We start from the raw sequence: 26,395 nt of genomic DNA, 5'->3' as shown, positions 1-26,395 counted from the left end.
AAAAGATATACACATGAATGCTAACTAAGTAGTTTAAAAGAAACTCTGAAGGCTGAAACTGTGTATTGCATTAATTTTTTTGTGTTTATCATTAACATGTATTTTTTTCCTTTGGAAAGACACACAAAGAAGTAATTTTCTAATAAGTGTCGGATCATACAACATTAATAAATAATTTATCATATTATGTTAAATCAGGAGCATTTCTTGATATTGGAAAGAGTTTCCCTTGTTTAATACAACAAATATTATTACATTTGTGTATGTGCGCACATACATATTTGCATGTTGTAGGTTAATTCTAGAAGAAAAATTCTTACCAGTAAAATTTCCAGATCAAAGAGCACCCATTTAAATTGTGGGGAGAAGACAAGGCAAGCTGCCTTCCAAAATGTTTTACTCCCAAATTGGGAAGATGCCCACAGTTTAAATCATTCCTAGTATTTGCTATATATATATATATATACACACACACACACACACACAATAATTTGCTGTATATATATATATATATATATATATACACACACACACACACACACACAATTAGTGAAAATATCTATCTAGTAAAAAACTGTTATATCACATCAATATGAATTCCTTTACTATTGGTGACGTGGGTCTTCTAATAGTATTTATGCCTGACTCCTTTTTCCATTATGCTGTGTTTAGGTTTTAAGAGACTGTTTCAGCTTTGGGGTTCCTTGTTGTAACTAATATCTGCTGAGCTAGTGTCTTTATACAGTGTATTACGCAGTGTAAAAAGCCTTTAGGCTAGCTTATGAAGCTTCACAACTGAGGTAGTCAGGTTTATTCTTGATAAAATGGAAGCCAGTGACTACAGAGCATCCAGCACAGAGCAGATCACATACTGCATAGCAAAGCTCTCAGCCACTGCCCAGCACAGACTTTCCAGCAGACATGGCCAATCATAGGCCCACAACCTTTGGAAAGGCATCACCTGATGGCATAAAGTCTTGTGCATGATCTTAGACCCTAATAATGCCTTCCTTTTGTTCTCTCCATTTCCTTGGCTTCTCATGTTCCAGGACATCACGGAAGGACTGTACCCTCCAGATAGCAGCACTCACACTCTGCAGACTGGGCAGTAAATCTGTATGCATGTCTGAACACTTGTGTAACTTTCTCTCCTCTCCACTGCGTTCTGAATTCTTCAAGGTCCTGCAGTGTGAGTGCCATTTTTTTCCAATCACTATTTTCACATAAAAGTATATTGAAAACGATTATGTAAATTTCTGGGTAGTTTTTTTTTTTTCTCCTCGAGAACCATGGTACATGTAATATAATTCACTAACATACTTATTTTTCTGTCTACTAGAATGTATAATAATGCAATTATAAATGTGCCCTAGATAAAATTAATATAAAATGATAGGACACAAAAGCATTTCTTTTTTTTTCCACAAAAGCACTTCTTGCAAATCTTTTACTATTATAAATTAAATCTTTGGTGGTATTTCTTCCTGCATTATGATCAAGGGTGATAGAATTATACTTTTATTTATATATTTTTTCTGTCTATGCTTACAACTTGATTGTTAAAGCTGCAACAATCAACAATCTAAACACTCATTAGAAAATCTAGGAGATAGTATTATAGTTCAGTGGTAAGACACATGCTCAGCATGTGTGGAGCCCTCGGTTCAAAAAGAAAAAGATGAAAGACAAGAAGCACAAACAAATTAAAAAGCTTGTTTCTGTTAATAAAATCTAGCCAGTATTTGTTACATTAGTACCCCCCCCCCCCAGCATGGACACAAAATACCTGCTTACTTAATAACTGTTTGAACAATAATCAAATTAACTAATTGAGAAGATTACACTCTGTGTGCCATTTACTCTAAGTCAGTCCTTTACATGGGCTTAGGAAATGGGGTGTGCCAATTCCTGCAATGGATTTTATTTATTAAGGGATCTGTACTTAAAGGGGAATATTAAAGAGTCAGAGAAGCTTACACTCTGGTCATCTTTGGTGAACTATAACAGCTTTAAGCAGTTATAGCTTTTTTAAGAATTGAAGAGTGTTTCTGAGGGGTGTTGGGATACAAACTCAGCACCCTGCACATGCTATGCATGCATTCCACTATTCTTCCATCCTCTGCCAGATGGTGAGCTTTTCATGATGAGTTTAGCTCGTAGAGTTAACTTGTCTCTAATAGCATTCTTTTTCATCTTTCCATGCTCAATCTTTAACTACTTTATAAAATAGTTTCCTGCAAATGAAATCACATCATCCTTTCAGCATCATGCATGACAAATGTCTACAAAAGTTAAAAAAAAAAAGGAAGTTACAGCAAAATATACTGTCCTAACGAAAAGCTGTTGTCATACTCACATTATTGTTCAATGGAGCACAAAATTAAGCTATTGCAGTTTTGAAAAATTTTAGGGAGACATGTAAAATTTCATAATGCCACAAATTAATTCTGTTTCATGAATAAACTGTTAGATTAATTAACCAATTAAACATTTGTGAATAAAATAGTGCCAGAGTTCTGCTATGATCTGAAGCATATCAATTATAGGTTTGAAGCATTAATTATTGTTTATAAATCTTAAAAATATTAAGACTTACAGAGAAAAAGGATAATTTACTACTCAAAATAGGAGGTTCTGAGTATAAAATAGATAAATATTTGCTATTTGTATTATTTATAGTGATTTTGGTTCATGCTGTATTACTCTTCAGAATTAATTTTTCTTTTGCTTCTAGTCTATATATTTACCTAGAAATGATCAAAAGTGATTTCATCCTGAATGAAATATTTATAAAATTTCATGAATAATATAGCTCTGACGAGGTTAGGCAGCTGGAGTAGTTCAAGATGAGGTTCTACAAGATAAAGTAATGCCACAGTGACCCAAAGGGCAGACTTAGAGATCAGAACTGGTTCCCAGTGTGGAAGAGGGAAAGCCAGGAGTTTTGGGCTGGAGTTGGAAAACATCAGGGCCCAGCTATGCACAGGAAAGAGGCATCATGTCAAAGCAGACCAGAATTCTCACCAAGCATAAGAAGTTAAGTCACGTTAAGTGCAAAGCTGCAGAGTGAACCCCCTTAAGTTCTGGCCAACAAACCTGAAATTCAAGACTGCAAACTTGAGTTCTCTAACTGAGAGACAAACAATTACCACAAATCAGCTTTGTTTACTGGTTTATTTTTCTTCCCCTTACACTTCGGTGTCTGGTGTTGTTTCATCTAAGGGACTACTGTAGAAGTACGAGCATGGCAGCTGTGACTGTGACACATTCCTCTGTCTGCATGACACCCAGCATATTGCCTTCCACACTGTTGAACAGTAAAAGCGGATAGTCACTGGTACTTCCCTGTGCGCAGTGGATTAAATATCTTTTCCCTTGTGTATGGAGAAATCCAAATCCCTTATGTGACCACATTCATTCATTCAGAAGGTCACCAGGGTAGAATCCTTTAAAAGCTGTTACAGAGCTTTCCCTCCTTCTCAGCCTAAGAAGATGTAATAAGAAGTCAACCACATGCAAGATGAAAGGAGCTGGGGTCACAGTCAGTTCAGGTTAGCCCCTGATCTCATACTTCCTGTCTGCAGAAATATCTGAGGAAAATGTTTGGTGTTCAAGCCACCCAGCTACCTGGACAAAGTGTTGCCTCGGTCTCTCCAAATGGCAAAACGACTCTGTGAGGTAGGTATGAGACTGCTTATACTTTTAAAAAATGAAAAAAACCAAGTAATGAAGAGTAAGGCCTTTTCTAAAAACACTGCTAAAAGGGGGACTTGTTTTCTTTTGTTTGTTTCTCCCATGGGTGGAACTTGGAGAGGAGGTTATCTCTGGAAGTGCACAGGATCCTTTGAAAGACTAGGTAGAATCTTTATTTTAAGAAGAGCACTCAATGACCTTTAACCTTCTGATTGAGGTCAGCTCATTGGACTGTGAGTGAAAGTTGGAGAACAGTCACTAGTCAGACTAAAGTTGATGAGAGTTTATTTTATGCATCTGTCCCTAACATGGCAAGACTGTCAGCCCATTCCCCACGCTGAGTGCCAACAGTACTACACTATCATGTGTTACATAAATGACCAATGTGTTAATCCCACCTAATCCCAGTTACCTCAGTGGGCCCCCCAGAGACTTCCAAAGAACCACTGAGCAAAGGGAGCAAAGTCTGAGGAGATTCAATGGGAAAGGTAAGATCTAAGATGCTGACTAAATCCAGCCAACCACTGGAATAAGAATCTTTTAGGCAGAGCATGGAAAGGAGACATTGTATGTTCAGCACTGTACATAGGGTCTGGCTAGCCTTCAGAGGTAACTTAATAAACATTTACTGAAAGTTGCAGAATATATATATATATATATATATATATATATATATATATATATATATATATAAAACAACCAATGGACAGAAATCAGTACTTGTCTGTATACCAATAATGAATATGGTGAGAATAAAATCAGGAAAACATCCCATTTATGATAGCCTTACTCTCTGAAAAGACGATTAAATCAGCAACCAACATCAAATATTCCAAACTTATCTAGAAATAAACCTAACCAAAGAGATGGAAGATTTCTACACGGAAAACTACCAAGCACTTAAGAAAGCCACTGAAGATGACACTAGAAGATGAAAAGACATCCCATGTTTGTGGGTTGGAGGAATTAACATTGTGAAAATAGTTACCTTACCCAAAGTTATCTATATATTAAATTCAATCCCAATCAGAATTTCAATAAAACTCTTCACAGCAGGAGATAAAACAATCCTAACATTCACAAGGAACCACCGAAGACCTCAAATAGAAAAAAATAATAACTCTGAGAAACATGAGAAGTATCATAATACCAGACTTCAAATTATACTACAAAGCCATAGTTACAAAACATCAGGGTACTAGCACAAATAAAAGCACGTAGTAGACCATTTGATGAAACAGAGTGCTCAGAAATAAGCCCACACAGCTGCTGTGTTCTAACTGTTGATGACAGCACCAAGCCATACATTAGAGAAGAGAAAGTCTCTTCAGTAGATTGGAAAGGTGAAATCTTTACCTCTTAACCAGCATAAAAGTCAGCTCAGACAAAATGGATCAAAGACCTTAATTTTAGACCTGAAACTTTGAATCTAGTAGGAAAAACACTTTCATATATAGGAATAGGCAACAACTTTCAGAATAAGAGGTGAAAGCTCAGATAATAACAGTGAGAGTTGACAAATGAAATTATTATCAAATTAAAAATCTTCCACACAGAAAAGAAAACAAACACTAGAGTGAACAGGTAGCCTACCAAATGGGAAAAAACTTGTGCCAACCAGGGATCAATATCCAGGATATGTAAAATTAAACACCTAAAACACAAGTAATCCAATCAATGAATGAACAAATGAACTGAACAGGGAGTTCTTAAAGGAAGGACAAATGGCCAATAATGCATTAAAGAAATGCTTAATACTTTAAGCCATGAAGGAAATGCAAATAATGTTACAGGGAGGACTGGGAAGCTGGCTCAGTGGCTCAGGGATGATGCGGTGTTTGTCTTGCAAATGTGTGGAAAAGATTTCCATCCTAAGAACCCACTTGTGCTCTCAGAGGTTGGGAGGCAGAGACAGGTCAGTGAGAGACACTGGCCTATTTGTTGATCTCTAGGCCACCTGAGTTTGTCTTCTGGCCTCTACAAGCATATAGGTCTTCATTTGCACATGTGCAAGCATGCACATACACATATTGAAATTTCTTCTCATTCTAGTCAGAATGGCTATCATTAAAAAAAAACCATTGCATGTGGCTTCAAACCAGTTTCTACTTGAAGGCAGCTGTCACATGTCTCATGTATTATACTTTCCAAACATTCTTCTCAAGAAAAATTTTGAAATGGAAAAAAATTTAAATTGGTCTAGCTACTGTGTTAATCAATATGGAAGTTCCTTAGAAAATGAAAAACAGAACTACCATATAATCCAGGTAGATCATTCTTGGATATCTGCTCAAAAGAGTAAAAATCACAGAGACACATCTGTGTTTAATGCTACAATATTCAAAATAGATAAGACATGGAATAAGCTTAGATGTCTGTCAAGAGATCAATAATGGAGAAACACAGGCACACAGGCATGTGCACATGCATACATGCGTACACACAATCAAATATTATTCAGACATAATAAGAATGGAATTATGTGATTTGCAGGAAAAATGGATAGGACTGGAGATCATCTTGAGCAAAATAATCCAGGGTCAGACAAGTATTTCATGTTTTCTCTCCAAGTTCATCTATGAATAAGTCATGTCTGACTGTAAATTCAGAAATTATTTGTTATATTGAATACAGGATATATATTTAGATTACAGATTAAGATGAGGAAAATATGTTCTATGATGCTGGGGAAAAATTAGCTGCTTATATTTCATTTCTTGATGAACCCATGTCTCTTGTAATATAACTCAATACAGAGAGCAAGAATACTTTTATTCTCAATGACTCTTTGAAACTTGGCCTATTTCGTATGTTTAGAGAGTTTCAATGTTCTCAGTCAACAATCAGAATTTTCACATCTATCATGCAATGTCACTAGCCAAGGCCAGAATCAGTGTGCCTGCCTTAGTATACCAGCTGCAGTAGCAGGTGTGGTAGTCCCACACAAGTCAAGTGGGAAGGTATTGAACACACAGGTCTAGCTTCACTGCCAATGCCTTTCCCAGTCAAGATCAGCTCTGTATGGAAGATATTTAATAATTGAATACCTAGCATTCTATCATACCTCAGAAGTAGTAGGTAACCTGAGGGTGTCCAGATAAGCTGCTCATCATGGACGTTAAGTAGGGTGATGGAAATCAAAAGAGCCACAGAGACAGAGTGGAGACATGGCTCGGAGGTTAAGAGCACATACCACTCCAGCAGAGGACCTCAGTTCAGTTCCCAGAGCCTATGTTGGTCAATGAGTCTATGTTGGTCATCACATGGCCACCTGTAACTCTAGCTCCAGGGGAACTAATGTCTCCAGCCTCTGAGGGCAGCTGCATTCATGTATACATGCCCCCACACAGACATACATATGCATAACTAAAACTAATAAAATGCATCTTTTTTTTTTAAAGGCCACAGGGTTTCTTTAATAGTCCAATGCCTTTTTAACTGATCTTTGTATGGCACAATGTGCTGAGCCATACTAAGAATTACAGAGGACGTGATCTAACTAGGATACGGGTCGTTGGAGTTGTTCTGTTCAAACACCCAGCTTAGTCCAGGAGAGAGGCAACAAGGTGAGGGGGTAGGTTATGCGAAATTAAAGCTGAAGCTATATGTATGGGCATATACATATATCCCTCTTGAGGTTGCTGAATAGAGAAGTGAAGTAAAATGACAAGGGCACCTAGGCCACCTACTACTGCTTTCTTGCCTGGTACTTGACTCTTTGACATGTACCTTTTAGCCCTGGCTGACCCGGAACTCAAGGATTCTTCTGTCACTGCTTCTCAAGTGCTGCAATCACAGGCATGCACAGCCATACCCAATCCACCCTCGTTCATTTCATTCTGATATATTTCTGATGACTTTTGTATCTTCCTTCAGTTCTCAACCCACCCCAACTCTTAATTCTTATCTCAGCTCTTTCTTAAATGTGTGAAAGACCACTACCCAAGAGTTCACTTTCTTCATTTGTTTTCTGACTCTGTCCAACAAAGAGCACAGAAGAAAAATGTGACTGTTTACCACGATTAAGAGTATACGGATTAAAGCAAAAGAAAAGGGAAGAAACGTGTTACTTTTTCTATTAGTAAGACTAAGCTTTTAAGAAAGGTTTATGTAGTTGGAAGATTTCCTGTGTCCCAGCCTGTCCCGTGGTCGGGACAAATCTCTCACCCACAGTTCCATAGCCTTTTATAAAATAATCACACAGAGGCTTAATATTAATTATAACTGATTGGCCATTTGCTGAGGCTTATTACTGACCAGCTCTTACACTTAAATTAACCCATAATTCTTATCTATGTTTAGCCACAAGGCTTGGTACCTTTTCTCAGTGGAGCATTCTCATCTTGCTTCCTCTGTGTCTGGCTGGCAACTCCTGACTTTGTCTTCCTTTTCCCAGAATTCTCCTTGTCTGCTTATCCCACCTATACTTCCTACCTTGCACTGGCCAATCAGCATTTTATTGATCAACCAATCAGAGCAACACACATATTCACAGTATACAGAACGACATCCCCAGCAGGTTTATTTTTACTAGCTTATTTATTATTATGCCCATGAATCTCTGTGTGTACATGCATGTGCATGCAGGTGCTCACACCACAAAAATAAGGAGGAAGAGAGGAAGGCAGAGATGACGACTTCACTAGTTTTTAATATAGATAATCCATTAAGACAAACTTAACATTTATAGTCACAACTTCCTACTTCATCTATCCAAGCTAACTGCACATACTGTTCAGTTTGCTATTCTTTACATATTTATAACGTGCTGTTATACAATATACATATTTATAATATATTGTTATATATCAACATTTTTCTAATTTACTATCAAATATATGTAGTAATTTTTACACTAATTCTGTTACTGTCAAAGCTGCTAGACAGTATCTGTAAATGGGAGTTTGGTGATGCTAATGGATGAGCACCAAGAACTGAGTTATGAATTCTATTAGGAAACCTAGGGAGGCTGAGAAAAATAACAAATGCAAATGTTTCTTAGGAACATAATTTAAAGCAAAGATCTGTTTCTGAAGTCAGAATACTTAAGGCCTAGCAAATTCCAAATTAGACATTCATCCTGTTTATGAGGAAGTATACATAACAGTAAGCAAATGTGTCTCATTTAATACTCATCCTTTTGGCATGATGAATAAGGAAAATGAACACCCATGAACCTCTTGTGGCTCTCTCTGCATGGACAGGCTGAGGAACACCTGGTACACTGTCCTAAGGACAAGCCAGCCAGTCAGCAAGGCCCTGACTCCTGTCCCTCTTGGTCACTTACTACAGATTAGTCAGAATCCTTGTTACTCCCACCATTTTGAATGTCTCGCAGAGGGTTCTAGAACATCACTTTCTCAAAGTCATACTGTACATGGAATAATCAAAAACAAACAAAAGAAACAAAGCAAAACAAACAACCTAGAGGGTGTGATAAATTCACAAAGACTAAGAGAAGAACTGAGAAACAAGGAATTATTCCATGGGTGTCTGAGTTCAAGGAGAAGGTGTGACCCTGTTCCAGGGTGACCCACCCCGCAGACAGGAAGAACTGGCCTCACATAAACAGCTCAGGGAGGACATGGGCAAAAGGGAACAAAACGATTGTAAATTGGAGCCTCTGAGGTCTTCCTACTAAAGAGCATTCTAGAAACTGCGTTCTCCCAAATGCTTTCAGCTTCCTACTTTCTACCAACAATTTTCCTAGTATGTACAAGTAGCTGTGCTTCTGTAGAAAGCTCGTTTTCAGTATCGTGTTTCCTCATTATTGTGAATAAAGGCTTAAATCGATCGAGACATTGACAGATTAATTTTTACATAGAAGTACAGAGACAATGCTTCCTGAAGGGATGCCTGGGGAGCAATTTCATTTTTAAATATCAATCAAGAGGAGCACTTGTTTTATTTCCAAGCTTTTGATTTACTCAATAACAAATTAGTGACTTAGTAACTGTTTCTAGGATTGACGTTTATATATGTCCACATGTTTCCTGTGCTGCAGCCTGAGTGTGTTCAGAAAATGGATTTGTTGTTTTCAAAGACATTTTAGTTGTCTGTCTGGAAAACTACAGACTCAGGGTCTGTTACTGATGCCAGAGTGGCTGGACAGAGAGCACCAGGACCTCCTTGCTCCGTCTGACCGTTCTCATATAAATGCACTACTGTGCCCAGCTTTTTATACTCACTGGACCGAGGAATCATCTCCCCAGGCCTCCAAGCATATGTTCTCTTACAGTAATGAAAAAAGTAACAGATTTTATACTCCATTGCTACTTACGAAGATCTATGTGGCTGTAGATTTCTCTAAATTTTTATAGTTATAAAGATGTAATTGTGCTTGGTTTTAACAATTAATTTGTTCCTAAGTTTTTGTGTGTGTGTGTGTGAAGATGATTGCTGCTTACATACAAGCTTCTCTGTTAGGAAATAAACGTTTTATAAAATCGACTATGTTCTTCACTTATTACACAATTTCTTAATTCACTCTGCAAAGAATTAGTGGTTTTGTCACCACTCAACCATAAAAAAAATAACCTTCAGCGATGAGTTCAAAAATGAAAATGCATTCATACTCACACAGCGAGCATAGTATTTTAGTCATTGTTACTGACAGCAGTTAATCCCTGGAATGCCAACATTAAGTTACTACAGCTCAAATCAGACAGCATGATAACAAATGGCAGTGTGAGCCTCGCAGCAGGATATGCACGCTGAAGGGCTCCTGTGTGGGGTTTCACTTTACTAAGGGCTGTTACATTCTGTCTTGCTCCTGGCTCTTCCTGTATCATTCTTTCCGTCTTCCCATTGTCCAACCCTACAGGGACAGGATGTGACTGAGCCTTATAAAGCAAAGCTCAGAATGTTTCAGTTCTTTGTCACATTCCACATCTAAGATGGTGGGCTGACAGATGGACAGATGATGATGGCCATCCCACAGACCTTTAGTATTGGATAAGGAAAGATGAACCTATAAAGCGGGGAGGTGGCAGAACCCTACTCCACCTGATAACCTCCAAGCTGTGTGTGTGCAGCTGCTTTGTTCAGGTCTAGATAGAGTGTGGCTTGTAGTCATCTACCATTCTATGAGGCACAAATGAGAACAAACAATTCCGGCACAGTTTCATGTCCACAGGAGCAAGATTCATGCTTTTCATAAGGAAATTTCAACTTGAGTACTTCTTGAGAAAAAAAGGGGGTGAGTTGAAAATAGTACAGATTCTGACACTATAGGTGGATCCTAACATCACATTTAACAATTCTCTCAAGAATCTGTGGAACAGGATTAAATGGGACCTTACGAAGCTAAAATGCTTCTGTAAAGGACATCATGATCCGAGCAAAGGGGCAGCCGACAGTATAGGAAAACAATCTTCATCTAATAGAGAAAGAACAGAAGTAAGCTAAACACTCATCATTGCAAACTGATTTAGTAATTATGATACAGCACAACGAGACATTATGCTGACACTAACATGATTATGAGGATCATTTAGAACCATGAAAGATGTGTTTACAATAGAAGTACAAGTATTAAAATACAAGCTAGTACATATATATATATATATCATCATATATATGTACATCTATCTGTCTATCTATCTATCTATCTATCTATCTATCTATCTGATTGGAAATGTGAATAAGTATGAATTTTCTCATTTATAAAACACCTTTCTCCATCCATGTCTATGCCGTTTGCCATGTTACTATTGCTAAAAGGCAAACTGACCATGTCATGGTCCTGCTTAAAACATTTACATGGATACTCATTCCTACGTCAGTGATAGTATAAGGTGTATTTGCATCTATGTGCCTCATGTGCAATTTAAAGGCATCAGTGCCTTCACCTTCAAAAGCGTAAGACTTTCCTACAGTACAAATTTTACTGCAACATACTACATCTTCATGATCTAACTCATTTGCTTGTCCGTTTAGACAGGGGCTGGTTTTGTTGACCAAGCTGTTCTGGAAATTGAAGCAGAATGCACATGTCAGTCATGTGCCACCATGCCCAGCCTCATGTATTTCTTTGTAATGCAATTCCCTGCTAACCATCCCGAAGCAACCTTATTATGACGTTATTGCACATCCTTTAAGGAAGAGCCTGGGCTTTCTCCAGAAAGCCTACTTTGTTTCCCAGGTGCTCACAACCTTGTGTGTTTCTGCGACTTACACTTCACAGGACATGGAGACCATGCATTTATATACCTCTTGCCACAATTCAGCTTCTAGATCAGAACAGGCCAGGGACTCATCATTTGTATCCTCCAAGGCAAACAAACTGCCTGAGACACAGTTACTGCTCAGTAAGCATTGGTTGAATTGAAGTGTGAAGTTCAGATGCAAATGCAAAAGGAGTTAAAACGGGAAGTGAAACTACAGGGACTTTTCAGTATTAATATTTTCCTTTAGGAGGGGATTTTAACCTTTGTGCTTATTCACAACTTTATTCTTTCAACACTCATATAGCATGACCCCTATGTTACATGAGGGATGTGACAGTTTCTAACTTTAAAAATGACTAGAAAAAAACACAGTGAAATTGGATATTATAAAATGAATATCCGTTCATGTATCAAAAGATAAAGATTGAGCTATTAGCTCCTGTTTTCTTCTGGTGTAGTGTGTGTGTTTTTCCCTTCTTTGGGACTTGCTGCTGTGGGGTCATCTATTGCCTGTGTTTTCGATGGTGCATCTAACTTCCTTAGGTTGCAGTTTTCCTTCTAGTGCTTTCTGTAGGGCTGGATTTATGGAGAGGTATTGTAAACAATTAAAAATCTGGTTTTGTCTTAGAATGTCTTGTGCACTCAGTCTATGGTGATTCAAAGTTTTACTGGGTATAGTAGTCTGGATTGGCATCCGTGGTCTCTTAGTGTCTGCATTATGTCTGGCCAGGACCTTCTGGCTTTCAGAGTCTCCACTGAGTGTTAACACGGGTGTTATTCTGATGGGTCTGCCTTTATAAGTCACTTGGCCTTTTTCCTTTGCTGCTCTTAATATTCTGTCTTTATTCTGTATGTTTAGTGGTTTGATTGACAGTGGGAATAGGATCTATCCCTGGTGCATGAACTGGTTTTTTGGAGCCCATTACCTAGGGTGGGGCACCTTGAACAGCCTTGCTGCAGGGGGAGGGACTTGGACCTGCCTCAGCTGAATGTGCCAGGCTTTGCTGACTCCTTAAGGGAGGCCATACCTTTTCGGAGGAGGGGACGGGGGAAGGCAGGGAGCCGGAGGAGGGAGGGATCTGTGGTTGGTATGTGGAATGAATTAAAAATTTCTTAATTAAAAAAAAGATTTAGTTATTAGAACAAAAATCAGTTGAAACATCTTAAGGATAATTCAAGAATCTTCAAAGGCAGGATTAGGGGTGGCTCATGGGTTAAGAGCACTGGTTTTCATAGGCCCTGAGCTAGATTCCCAGCACCAACATAGCCACTCACAATCTTCTGTAACTCTAATTCCAGGGGATCTGATGCCCTCTTCGGGTCTCCACAGGCACCAGGCAGACACAAGGTACACAGACACACATAATGCACATAAAAATAACATCAAAAGAGCAAACAACAAAAGAAGAGTCTTTGAAAACCTTACTTTAACACAGAGAATGTGGTGAATCTTCACTCCGACAGCAAGTATGTTGCCATGAGCTCACTGACTAGAAATCGGCTTGACCCACACCAGAGTGTACAGGTTTGCGAGAGTAAATACACTGAGTACGGGATTGGAGAATGAAATCGGATTGCAGCCATTCTATAAATATATCACCCATTTTAAAAATGCTCATTTAAAATGCTGCGCCATGCCTTTATTTTATGTTGGTCAAAATTAGGGCTGTTTTTCACTTAGAAGTTATGCCATAAAATGAATGAAGGTAAACAGGACAAGGATGCTGGAGGATGAAAGAACCACCTTACTTCCTGAGAGTATGAGAAGGCAGGGAAGAGACAGGATAGCTTCCCTGAACTCAAGAAAAGATTTTTTTTTTTAAGTGTCTTTTCTGAGTGCCTTCCAGCAGAATGGTGACCAGTTCATCAGAGGCTCCAAGGGGTCTTTAGAAGATGTGTGTGTATCTGACGCACTGAAATACCCATCAGAAATTCAGCCTGTTTTCTCACTGTCAAATATGTTTTAATTTCTCTCTGTTATTCAGAGAAGGTGTGACATTTTTCCTTCCCATGTTATCATTAGTTCACACCCCGAAGAGGACAGAATCAAGCTGAAGAGGGGCGGCTGAAACAGTACAGGAAAGAGTCAGCCTTGTTTTTTTTTTATTTTTTCCTCTTGAGGTTTGGAAAAGTAGCTGACATTGCCATTACTAGGGTCAGCTCTGGTAATTCTGCTCTGGGAGTGGGAAAGCCTGTTTTAAGTCCCTTTTCTGCCAAAGCTCTGGGTGTACAACATCCGCAGTGTCTATGTTATGCACATAGAGTTCGGGCATTTTTTTTTTTTAAGTCTGGTTTATATCCTTAAGCTAAAAACTAAAGTTTCGGCCTTTTCTTCTTCTCTTTTCCTGTCTGAATTGCACTCATTTTTTGTTTGTTTTGTTTTTGACTTCTGCAGTACACCCCCCCCCCACAACTCTATTTGGGGCTCCTGTAATCCCTCTGCCACACCACCACAAGAAAGCTTTGCAAAAATGAAATCGGATTATTTCCTTTCCCATTTTAAAAGCCTGCCATGGCTTCCCGCAGCACACAGGATGACCTTAAACTGGCTTTCCTGGCTCTTGAGGCCTTTTGCGCTCCGGCCCACGCCTGCTTCACACAGTTTTATATTTGGGCTCCTGACCCCAGCCTTTCTTCTGACCCTCACTGAACCTCCTCTTTGGGTTGCGCCTGTTGCTCTCCCTGGGGGAATCTTGATGGACAGATCTCAGTACTGAGGCCTGTGCTACTGATGCCCCACGGTGACCAACTCCTGGCACCCCTTTAAGTCAGCCATCGGCATCTACTCAGCCCCTGAAGTTTGCAGGTGTATTAATCATGGTATACCCCAAACTATTTCTGTGGAATCATTTGGTTATTTCCTTATTCTTGATCCCTTCTCCCTGGGCTGGCACACAGTTCCAGCCTCTCCAGCGTGGTGTATTACCAGGGCTTGCAGAGTTTAAACGTTAGCAGCATCAGTGTGTGTCTCCTAGCTGATAGTACACAACCAGAAGTACTGACATTCAAACTACAAAGAAGACAGACCAAAGCCGAGACACACCCGTGATATTGCTAGATCTCACATCGACTATCCTGTGAGAGAGGGAAACATCTCAGATGCCCACCGAAGAGTTGCACGTGGTAACTTTATCATTCTCATAACACTTTAAAAACAGTCAATGTTTTTGTTTTTGTTTTGTTTTGTTTTGATATGTCTCAAACCAAACTCTGAGTAAAATTTGAAATTGGTTAAAATCGGGCCAATCAGGCTCAGTGGGTAAAGGTGCTTACCATCAAACCTCAGGAGCTGAGCCCCATCCCTGGAACCCACACGGTGAAAGGAGAGAGAACTGAGTCAAATAACTTGTCCTCTGACTGCCACACTTATTTTGTCCCCTAACACACTCTAATGTTTTTAATGTAACCTGTGAAATGGATTAGAATGGTAACTTAAGACTAACCAACTTGGATCAGAATAGCGGCGCTGTCACTTAACTATGTAGTGTGACTTAGGAGAATAAATGTGCCTGCCTGAGCTTCAGTGTCCACTTCTATAATGTGGCCAAAAGACAGCAAATACTGCTGACGGGAGGTTAAAGTCAAAGTGGAACATAAACAACACAAGGTCCACAGCAGGGGCTCAGTGACTATTAGTTACAGTTATCATAACCCAATGCAACAAATTGGCTTTAGGTGATAGACTCCAACCATATAACTTGACATCATTATATGGAGGATCAGGCCTGTGCATTTCGGGAGTAAAACGGACCTATAACAACTGTTTACTTGGACATGTGATTACAAGTAGAGTACATGCCATGTGAAAACAGAGGGGAAGGAAAGAGCTTAGATTTCTGCAAGAGTCTATTCTTTACATTTCCAGAGCCTTGTAGTTTAGGAATAAAAAGGGTGACATTAATAAGAGAGAGAGAGAGAGAGAGAGAGAGAGAGAGAGAGAGAGAGAGAGAGAGAGAGAGAGAGAGAGAGAGAGAGAGGAGGAAAGGGGGAGGGGAAGGGAGGGGGAAGGGAGGGAGGGGGAATAAGAGAGAGAAAGAGAGAGACCCTTCATAGTTTTGGGCATTTGATTACTTGGTCCCTGGTTGATGGTGCTGTTTGGGAGATTTCAGATGTATGGCCTTGCTGGGGCAAGGACATCACTGGAGGTGGACAGAGAGTTTAAAGACTCCTGACAGTTTGTGTTAGATTTGTTTGTGTTTGTGGTTCAAGAAGTGAGCTCTCAGCTTGTTCCTCTAGCAGCCAGCCTTTGTGCTGCCAAGTTTCCCGGCTTGATGAGGATGCACCCCATCCCTATAGAGTCTTAAGTCCAAATAAATCCTTCCTTCTATAAGCTGTCTTGGTCATGGTGTTTTACAGTTTGGTTTGTTTCACAGAAACAGAAAAGTAACTAATGCAGCCTACAAATTTTGATTAAAAACATCCAATGCCAATTTTTTCTTTAGAAATTAACTTTTAGAAAAAATGTAAAAAAAATAATTTTTTTCTGTTCCTTACATGAAAACTAGAACACACACCAGCTATAAAAAGTAGCAAAAGAGGGTTCACAAGGGCAAGTCAGAGAATTCAGTTCCAAGTTTAGCACAGGTTCTGAGAATCTGGGAAGTGATGAGAGCACACCGCTCCCCTCCTTTTACAAGAAAATGCAAAGCTTTGCTCAGCTGCCCAGAAGATCTGGCCCTAGGTCTTCCCTTCCTCTTGGTTTCTTCTGCATAACCCCTTTCTGCATCTTCCATTTCAGCCATGATGGGCATGGACACATTTTTTTTTTCTCTGTTCCTAAGTCTATAAGCTCTTGGAGCATTAGTCTGTGTCTTAATTCTAATTCAGGCTGGCCAGGTAGCTGTCCCCATTTGATCCAATAAACTGTGTCTAGAGGTTGGAATCATGTGACATTCAGAGCCACCCATTCTGGAGTGTGAATGAGATTCATTCTCCATGAGTTATAACATGAGGGTAGGAAGAAGATTTGTTGATAAATCAAAAAGTAAACAAAAGCATTTAAACCGAAGGCACATGCTTCGGTCCCACATCGATTTTTCTTTAGCACATCCATCTTTTCGCCTTCATTTATTGAGGCACAATTTGCATGGTCTTCTCATGGTACATTCCTATGAATTTTGAAAAACATGTAGTTGTGCGTTCATCACAGGTGATCAAATCAGAAAATTTATCACTACATGTTTTTAAAGTCACATATTTTAAATATCTGTCCTTGTACTTTTAAGACAGAAACCAGTACTGTCTTTAGTACATTTCCTTAAAAACAACAACAACAACAGCAAAAATCTGGTCTGGCAAGATGGCACACCCAGTAAAGGTGCTTGCCACTAAGCACGACAATCTTAGTTCCACACCCCAACCCTGGACAGCACTGTAAAGGGAAAGAAATGACTCCCACAACTTGTCCTCTGACATCCACATAGATGCACTAGTCCACTTTCAGTCACCCATAAGAACCTAGGTAAATAAATAAAATGGTTCAAAATAAAAATCTTCCTTTAAGAGGCAGCATAAACATTATACACTTGAGTGATTATAAGAAACTAGATTATGTTTCTACTCATTGCCACCTTGACACTGTCATTGAAATAAATACTGAAGGGACTAGTTTAGGCAAGGACTTCATGAAACAAGTAATGTGTAAGAGGTCACTGGTGTGTAGGAATCACGATTTCTCCTACCTCTTACCTCTCAGGCAACAGTCTCTTTTACTATATGTATAGTACATGCATTAGATAGTGTTATAAGCTCAGACAGTATCTGAATTCAGACCCAACTTCTGGATTAAATGTGCACTATTTCATGGCACTCTGCCAGTGGAAGTGCTTGGGTGATAATCAGAGGTCAGGGCTTTATTTAACTCCATCACACACCGAATAGGAAGAGAGAGAGAGAGATTCCTTCTGGGGCAGAGACGGAGTGTTCTCCCGTGACAGTCAGCCAGCCACTGGAGTCAGATCTTGCCTTTAAAAGGTGGGGCTCACCAAGTGGCTTAAAACAGGTCTCATCTTTCATCAAGGGCTTCTAATTTTAAATAGCAGCATGCTAAATTTTCTCTGAAGTGTCACCCTGAAGCTCCGCCCACTTTGTTCAGATGCACCCCTGGTTTTAAATAAGAATTTCTCAGGGGCTGTGACTTCCAGTGTACACTTTGTGATATGCAGTCCACATGGGGCACAAAGCAATGAGAATAAATTTATCATCTGAATAAATGCTTCCATTATCAAATTTTGATATATGTCATGTGAGAAATTAACCTAAAATACTCTAACATAAATAATACCATTCTCTATGACAAAAATAGTACTCATTAAAAGGAAATTAAAAACTAGTTAAACATGGTGTATTCAGTTACGAATCAACCTGACAATTTTCCATTCAAAGGCAAAATAAAACTAAGTAGTTTACTTTTTTGTTATCTACAGATAAAATAATTCCAAGACTGTTCAAATTTTAAAAATTAAAAATTGAGTATTATATGGACATTTAATAAAAAGATTATATTTTGTTATAATTAAACAAGTGTTTTTTAGGCTTGAAGATGAACCTCTAAAGTGATTTTTTTCCCTTAAACATCACTCTGTCCCACTCAAGTCTTATGCATATTCATTTGTACAAACACACATTTACAAGCATATGCATATTACAGAGGTGCACATACATAAATGCCTATATAGACTTTGTATATGACAAAATACACACTATTATTAATAAGTAAATTTATAAATGTTATTTAACTTCATAAATTTTTTATATTACTGTATGCATCTGTGGTGGTTTGAATAACAATGGCTCCAATAGGCTCACATGTTTGAATGCTTAGTCATTAGGGTGTAGCACTACTTGAGAGGGATTAGGAGGTGTGGCCTTGTTGGAGGAAGTGTGTCTCTAGGGGGTGGGCTTTGGAGTTTCAGAAGATCAAGCCAGGCCCAGTGTTTCTCTCCTCTTCATACTGCCTGCGGGTCAGATATGGAACTCTCAATTTCTCTAGTACCATGTCGGTCTATGTGACGCCATGCTTCCCGTCATGATGATAATGGACTAAACCTCTGAAACTGTAAGCAAGCCCCAATTACATGTTTTCCTTTATAAGAGTTGCCATAAGCATGGTGTCTTGGACCCACATGGTAGGAGGAGAGGACCAACTCCTCCAAACAGTTCTCTAACCAGCATACGTAACCACTCTCTCACGCACAAAGAAATAACCATAGTAACTTTAAGAACAACATGGAGAGGAGAATCCATGCAGCAGAAATCCATGGAATTATTTGAGTTCCTATGATAATGACTAAATATGCAAGGCTTTGTCTTTATAATATACTTGAGCATAAAGACCCTCACCCGTGAGAAGTAAAAACAACTAAAAAATTTGATTGTTTGGTAGCAATAACTTTTAAATATTGCTTCTTGTATTAGAACTGAAATAATTATGTTTCAAATAGACCTGCAAGCCAATATGCACCATTCCTTGCTCTGATTCTCCAGCTTGGCAATTCCATTTTCTTTTCTTAAAGGCAGTTTTTCTCTCGGCTTGCTTCTTGGCAGCGTCTCATCTTCTGTACTGGATTCGGGCTCCTGAGTTAACTGCTCCCCATTTCCTCACAGCAAGGCCCCCCCACCCCCCAGTTCTTGACACATGTGGCCCATCCTGATTAAGTAGCACACTTTTAGTTCCATGGTCTGAGGTTTAATTCCTCTGGTCAGATTAATTGGTTCAAAGATGGGAAATGCAAGTCAGCATTAATGACTTTTGGCATTCACTGGACACAGATTCTCTTTGCAGTGGGACTTGCTGCTGTGGGACTTGCTGCTGTGAGTGGGGAGGATCTGGGAGGAGTTGAGGGAGGGAAAACGATAATCAGAATATAATGTATGAAAACATTTATTTTTAAAAAAGTCCTAATCACTGAACTGCTGGGGATATGTGATCGGGAGGCTTTGCCTGTTGATAAATTAAGAAAAGCACACAAGACCAGCCTGAACTTCAATAGCCTTTGTCTATAGGCTACAATAGAGATCAAATACAGTTATGTATATTTCAGTTATTTAAGATAATAAGTTAGCCTTTGCTCAAAACAATTTTGGATGACTGCCTCTTGTGCTGTAACCAATCCTGGAAAAGTCACCAACTCTGACTTCTCTTTGATGATCACTTTCCATCAAAACATACCCCAAGTCCATCCACCAGGTCATTCCAAATCCCAAAGGTTTCTCGTATCTCAACAGTGCAGCATAGGATGTGAGGTTCTGCTCTCTTTGACCCAAATACCTGATTAGGGAGGTCATTTGGATTTGTTTGGATAAACTAGCGTTTTGCCTTCAATCAGTTATGAAGCTTTCTCCAAACTAATGACTGAGGGTCTGTAACATCCAGAAGTTACAGTAAACTTCTTTGAACAATTGCTTGTGAAAGAAACAAAATGAGGAAACTGAAAAGAACTTCTGTTAGCTCCATTTCAGGTACATGGATAGAAGGAAGGCACATGGAGTGAGGGAGGGATATGAAAAGTGGAAAGAATTTAAAAATAATGGGTTTCAGAAAGCCACCCTGTTCACCTTTGGACCAAAAAGAAATAAAAAACCATAAAAATAAAGTCAGTCAAACTAAATGCAAGTATACAATACTGCCCATCTAAATCTTAGTCAGGAATAAACAAAAAGTAGTACTTCAATGTCCACAGCACTGTCTTTCATGTTAGGCAAACCCAAGTACATCTAACCACTTGGTCTGTGACCTCAAGCATATAAGTCACCTCTTCTGCCCCAATTGCTCCCCCAGAGATAAGAAGTATACCAACATCATGTTACAGAGTTACTATAAATAACAAAATTGGCAGTTTGCTTATAACAGTTTGGGAAAGAGTATTCCCATGGTTAGCTATTCAACAAATGTTAGCTTCTATTAAGGCCAGAAATGTTTTACAAAAATGAAATTAATTTCCAATAATACAATGTATTGATAGGGGCTGTTCAGTAGCATTCACTTACACTTTCCTGTGAGCAAACATCATTTAATTCTTAGGCATCATTTGCATAGTTTAGGCTTGCAATTATCAGAGGCCAACCCTATATTACAATCCTTAAAATTCTCTTTTGCATGAAATACTGAAAAGGCAGGAACCTTTTTAAGAGGTGAGGATTAGTGAAGGAAATTGGCTCACTGGCATGACCCTTGGAAGGGGTCATTGGCCTCCTAGCCTCTTGCCATATTTTTCTGTACTTCCTGATGAACTTGAGGCAAACTGGCCTCCTATTGTGTTTCCATATTATCACCCATTTCTTTCATAAATGAACTCCATCAAGTACAAAAATAGAGCAGTGGGTCTCAACCCTTTAAGGTTAAACAACCCTTTCACATGGGTTGCCTAAGACCATTGGGAAACACAGATATTTATGTTACAATTCATAACAGTAGCAAAATTACAGTTATGGAGTAGCAATGAAAATAATTTTATGGTTGGGGGCTCACTACAACATGAGGAACTATATTAAAGGGTCGCAGCATTAGGAAGGTTGAGAAACACCGCAACAGAGTCAATTGTCCAAGGATTTGAAACCCATGAAACTCTGAGCCCAAATGCCCTTTCCTCCTTAACAGTTGATTATTTCCGTTGGGTATGTTGTCACAGCAGCAGCAGGCTGGCTGATACACATGGCGTGAGTTTAAGGGTCTAAATGACACATAGCTCCGGTACTGTATTTCCTAGTCATCACTATACTTCTCTTATAGTTCCCATGGGTTTTATGACTGGAAAGGAGGCTCAGAAGAAGCCTATATCACAAGTAATTAAATATCCAATGTTAAAGCAGGAACCAAACACTGATAGTAATGTTCATGGCTTCTCTTTCAAGCAAGAGCAGGCAAAATACTTCCTTGACCATGAAATGAAAATGACTCATTTGTGCCAACATTGCTGGAGAAACTTGAATAGGTTCCAAATTCCAAAATAAAAGGCTGCCAAAAATAGACAGACAAACAAACAAAAACCCCTAAGTGCCCTTCTTTCCATGTTTTCCAATTATAAATGCTACCAAAGAGGAAAACATACCAGGCCTCGTTCACACTGTGTGTTTCAAATATCCTGGTACTCTGTGGGGCTGACAATCAGAATGGCAAACTGCATTGCTTAAATAATTAAAGTCACCAATATCAGGCTCTCAGGGTAATTAAATATCTTGTTTAGCTTACTCCCTAAACACAGGTAATTAAAATACGGAAAAAATTCAAAATGCTTAAGCATCTTAACAATCAAGAAAAATCAATAACTGAATTTAAAGACATCATTGAATTTGTTATGAAGGAAGCATCAGGCTAATTGATGTAAAATACTTTGCATGAGTGAAAATGGGATGTCCTTTTAGGGAAAAGATAGGTTTCTTCTTAAGTATCATTTGTTAAGATCTGATTTTCCACCTTTTCATTTAACAAGATAAAATATACTTTATATTTCATAGTATAAAAAATTGTGAAAACCAATGAAGGATCATGATCCAATATAAAGTCTATAGTACGGCACACGTTTGTGCGTGTGTGTGTGTGTGTGTGTGTGTGTGTGTGTGTGTGTGTGTGTGTGTTGTGTGATGCACATATGCAGGGGAAAGAATTCAGGACATTGAGCATATTAACCAAGTGTTCTACTATTGTGCCATGCATCCCAGCCCACTAAATCTATGTCACATACAACTTTACATGAACACAGTGTTATGCTAAAATGAAACAGAAGAAAAGTTATGGTTTTTCATTAAAATTCTATTTTGAGAGCACTATTTCATTGTTCATTATTATATGTATAAAATACTAGATTTCACTGTGACAGTTCATACATGTACTTTACTTTTATAACATACTTGGATCACATTCATCTGCCATTACTTGGTCTTGTCCCACTCCCCACTTCCTGAAAGCTTTGCTTTTGAAGGCCTAGTGAAAGTCCTAAATAGTGGTACCTTATTAATGTAGAATTCAAAATTTATGAAGTTCAAAACATCTGTGAAAAATCAAATTAGCATTTCTCTTTCTTCTTTGAAAGAAAAAGAAATATCTTAAAATAATTGATCTCACCAATTGAAACATTAAACTTTAAGAATACAAACACATACAGACTAATAATAGTCTCTCTCTCTCTCTCTCTCTCTCTCTCTCTCTCTCTCTCTCTCACACACACACACACACACACACACACACACACACACACACACACACACACACAAATGGCTTGGTCTACGCCTAGAGAGACTGGTAATCAACCAAGCAAGCAAGTAGACTAAAAGACAGATACAAGTGTTTTTCTTTCAAGCATATGAAAAGGACCTAAAGGCATAAATACCATCTCATACTTACATTTTATTATTTACCAGCACTTACCACTTAGGTATTTCTGAACCAGCAGGAACCACTTTTCTTCATTTGCATATTTTGGTTCTATCTTTAGAATCAAACAAACTTACAAGGGTATTTATTATTTTGATAAGTTTTGGATAGACTACCAGGAAAAAAGAACTCTGCTCAGTTAGATAGTGGGCATATCGGCATCTCACAGAACTCACCCATCACACTATGAAGATGCATGTGATATAAGATATGTGTGCATTGCCGATTAGTGCATACGATTTCATAGGAAGCATTTCTTGTAACTGATTCTCCATTTTCTGACTTTTTTAAAGTGTCGAGTTATTTATCCGGTAGATCCTACCAAAAGCGAGGTGTGCTTTAGTGCACTTTACATTCTTGCTCTTATTGGAGTCTGACTGTTAGGAGGCATATATTTCCCTGCGATCTGTTGTCATCATCTTCCTTAAATGTGATGCTTTACTTATTATATTCACATGAACACGATTCCAAAAACACCGCTAAACCTGTTCTCAATCACAAAGCCATAGATGAGTTGGCCAAAGTTCTATGAGAGATAAAATGTCCTTTTCTCCAATCAGAACTTTGTAACTACTTTAAGAATGGAAGGTTCTCAAGTCTTCAAAGAAAGAATTAGTGCCTCTGCACTTACCTGTTTCCTGTGCCTTTTCTTGGGCTTTTTTCCTCCTTTTTGTTTTGTTCTGTTCTAATTTGTTCATTTTTATTTTATCTTATCATATATTATTATTATCCCTTAGAAGCCTGGTTTGTTTGTTTGGTTGGTTTGGTTATTTTTGTTTTTTTGATACAGTGTTTCTCTATGTAGTCCTGGCTGTCCTGGAACTCACTCCGTAGACCAGGATGGTCTTGAACTTAGAGACTTGCCTGCCTCTGCCTCCTAAGTGCTGGGATTAACAGCCTGTGCTACTACCACCCTGCTGCCTGTTTGTTTTTTAGGGAGGGACAGAATAGGGGGTAGATCCAGACAGGAGAGGAGGAACTAGGAGGAGTAAAGGGAGGAGGAAACCATGATTAGGATATACTGTATTAAAAAAATCTATTTTCAATAAAAGAAAAAGAAACAATTTTAGCTCCAATTAATCATTACATCTATTTTCTACTACCTTACCAAAAAATGTTCTGTTTGCCTTCCTTCTCCTTTCATATTTTGACCCCGTAATCTAGAAACTTGCATCAGATTGACAATACCTTCCCTCACTGGAAAGTAGAATTTTTTTTTCCTACATATATTGCATTATGACCTTCAATTTTTTTTTTTTTTAAAGTCAGGATGAAATTTAGTGCAGGAAGAGGTAAATCTGATAGGAGCATTGGGAACTGGTTATAGCCTGCTTCCCCTTGAGTCTCAAAGTCTTATTGGTGCTCTCTTCTTCTACCTTCAAACTTAATGGTTTATCCACCATGACCAAGTCGTTTCCAGAATCTTCCAGTCTTCTTTGGTCCTTTCCACATGCTGCTGTTCTTAGCACCTGTGCTGCCGGGTGCTGCCCATGCATTCACCTTGCTTGGTGCTCATCACAGCCTGTAGCCTCCCCTTCTGGTTAGACGTAAGCTCCTCTTAGGCAGGGCTATGTCTTATTCACTGGTTTCATCTGTAGTATTTAGCAAAGTGTTTCACATGCAATTAGCACTCAGTCAGTATTCACTGAATGAATGTGTTATAATATCAAATCTATTTGTGGAGAATGGCTAAAGTACCCAAGTATGAGGCTGGGGTGGGGGAGGGGGCTTAATCATGAGCCAAGAGCAGAACCTGCCAAGTTTGAGTGGCTTGAGAAGAAGTGAAAAGTGCAGAGATCAGGTGGGAGCTGGGCTTCCTGCCACAGAGTCCGGGCTGAGACATGAAATGGATGAGCACATAGCAGAAAATATCCCACACTGAAGAAGCTGTCTGCTAAACTTAGTCCAACATCTTTGAAACTGTAACTTTTCCAGATCCTCTACATAGCAGCAGCATGTCACTGGCAGTCCCCAGACACTGTCCTCAAAAAATGGCAACTATACCCATGATAGCAATTCCATCCGATTTCAAGGTGAAACTTCGGATTTAGGAGCTGCAGTGAAATTGTTTAATAAGACAGAAATAATAACCACCCATGATTTTATATTTAATTAACTTTTTGAGAACAGTGAAATTTCAAAATCTGGTTCAACCAAAGAAGGAGTAAACCTCTTTATTAAATCCGGGCATCAAATTTCAGTGTGGGTGTGTTTTCAAATATGATTAGTTTCTGTTATTTGCCTAGAAATACAAAAGGTACCTTGTTTCTTTTTTATATCAGTACCGGCTACTTTTAGTGTATGAGAAACATATAGGCTAGGCTTCTTTATCTTAAGATTTGCTGTAAAAAAATCAAATTCCTGGTTTTGATTTCTTATCTCTGGCTAGTGCATTTTGCACGCATTTTTGACTCAAAGCAATTTATAAGTTTTGAAAAAATTATGAAATAGAAGATTTAACTAATTACAACACTGTGAAACCTTCCACTTTCTCAGCCAGGTGTGAAGAGCTCAGAAACCATCGCTTTGCAATAACAAGCAAAGAGCTAAACGCACTGGGAGATGAACAACTCTTTGTAGACATACCAAAAAGGTGAAATTACAATGTAAACCCATGTTCTCTGTATGGGAAGTAAGGCAAATGGCTATTGCACATCATAGTTTTCCAGAGCAGAAGTTGACGGCAGAGCCCTCCTCAAGTCCAGTGTAAGTGAGTCAGGAAATCATAAGTCTTGATGAATTAGTAAAGCTTATGTTAGACAATATTAGTAGATTAAAAATTCCATGGGAACATAATCTTTAGAGTCTCTCAAACTTTGATGGATTTAACCTTTCCCTAATCTGTTTTTCATTATCACAACAAAATGGTTGAATCTGGGTAACTTTAGAAAGGCATTCATTCAGCTCACAGTTCTGTAGGTTCAGAGGCCACCCACAATGATGAGATCTAATCATAGGCCAGAGATGCTTCCTCTCCCCACACTTTTCCTTGACACCATTATATGCCTCTTTGCCACAGGTCCTTTAACCCAGCACATATGTCCCCTTTCAAAATGATTGTAAGAAAACTAAAGCAAAAACCCAAACCACAGGCATGTTGGGAATGTTGGAATTGTCAGGCCAGGAGTTAAAAAAAAAAAAAGGAAAAAAAGGAAGGAAGGAA

General features: G+C 38.7%; 1 protein-coding gene across 21 annotated transcripts in view; it reads right to left on the bottom strand.

The window, feature by feature from the left end:
• Positions 1 to 26,395, bottom strand: part of Camk2d (calcium/calmodulin dependent protein kinase II delta) — a 258,730-nt gene that overhangs the window by 82,517 nt on the left and 149,818 nt on the right. The gene's annotated exons all lie outside the window — the stretch shown is intronic.

The sequence above is a fragment of the Peromyscus californicus genome, unplaced genomic scaffold (genome assembly GCF_007827085.1).
Source record: "Peromyscus californicus insignis strain IS unplaced genomic scaffold, ASM782708v3 Scaffold_9__1_contigs__length_137607984, whole genome shotgun sequence".
NCBI lineage: Eukaryota > Metazoa > Chordata > Mammalia > Rodentia > Cricetidae > Peromyscus > Peromyscus californicus.
This window is presented reverse-complemented; position numbering and strand designations above follow the sequence as displayed.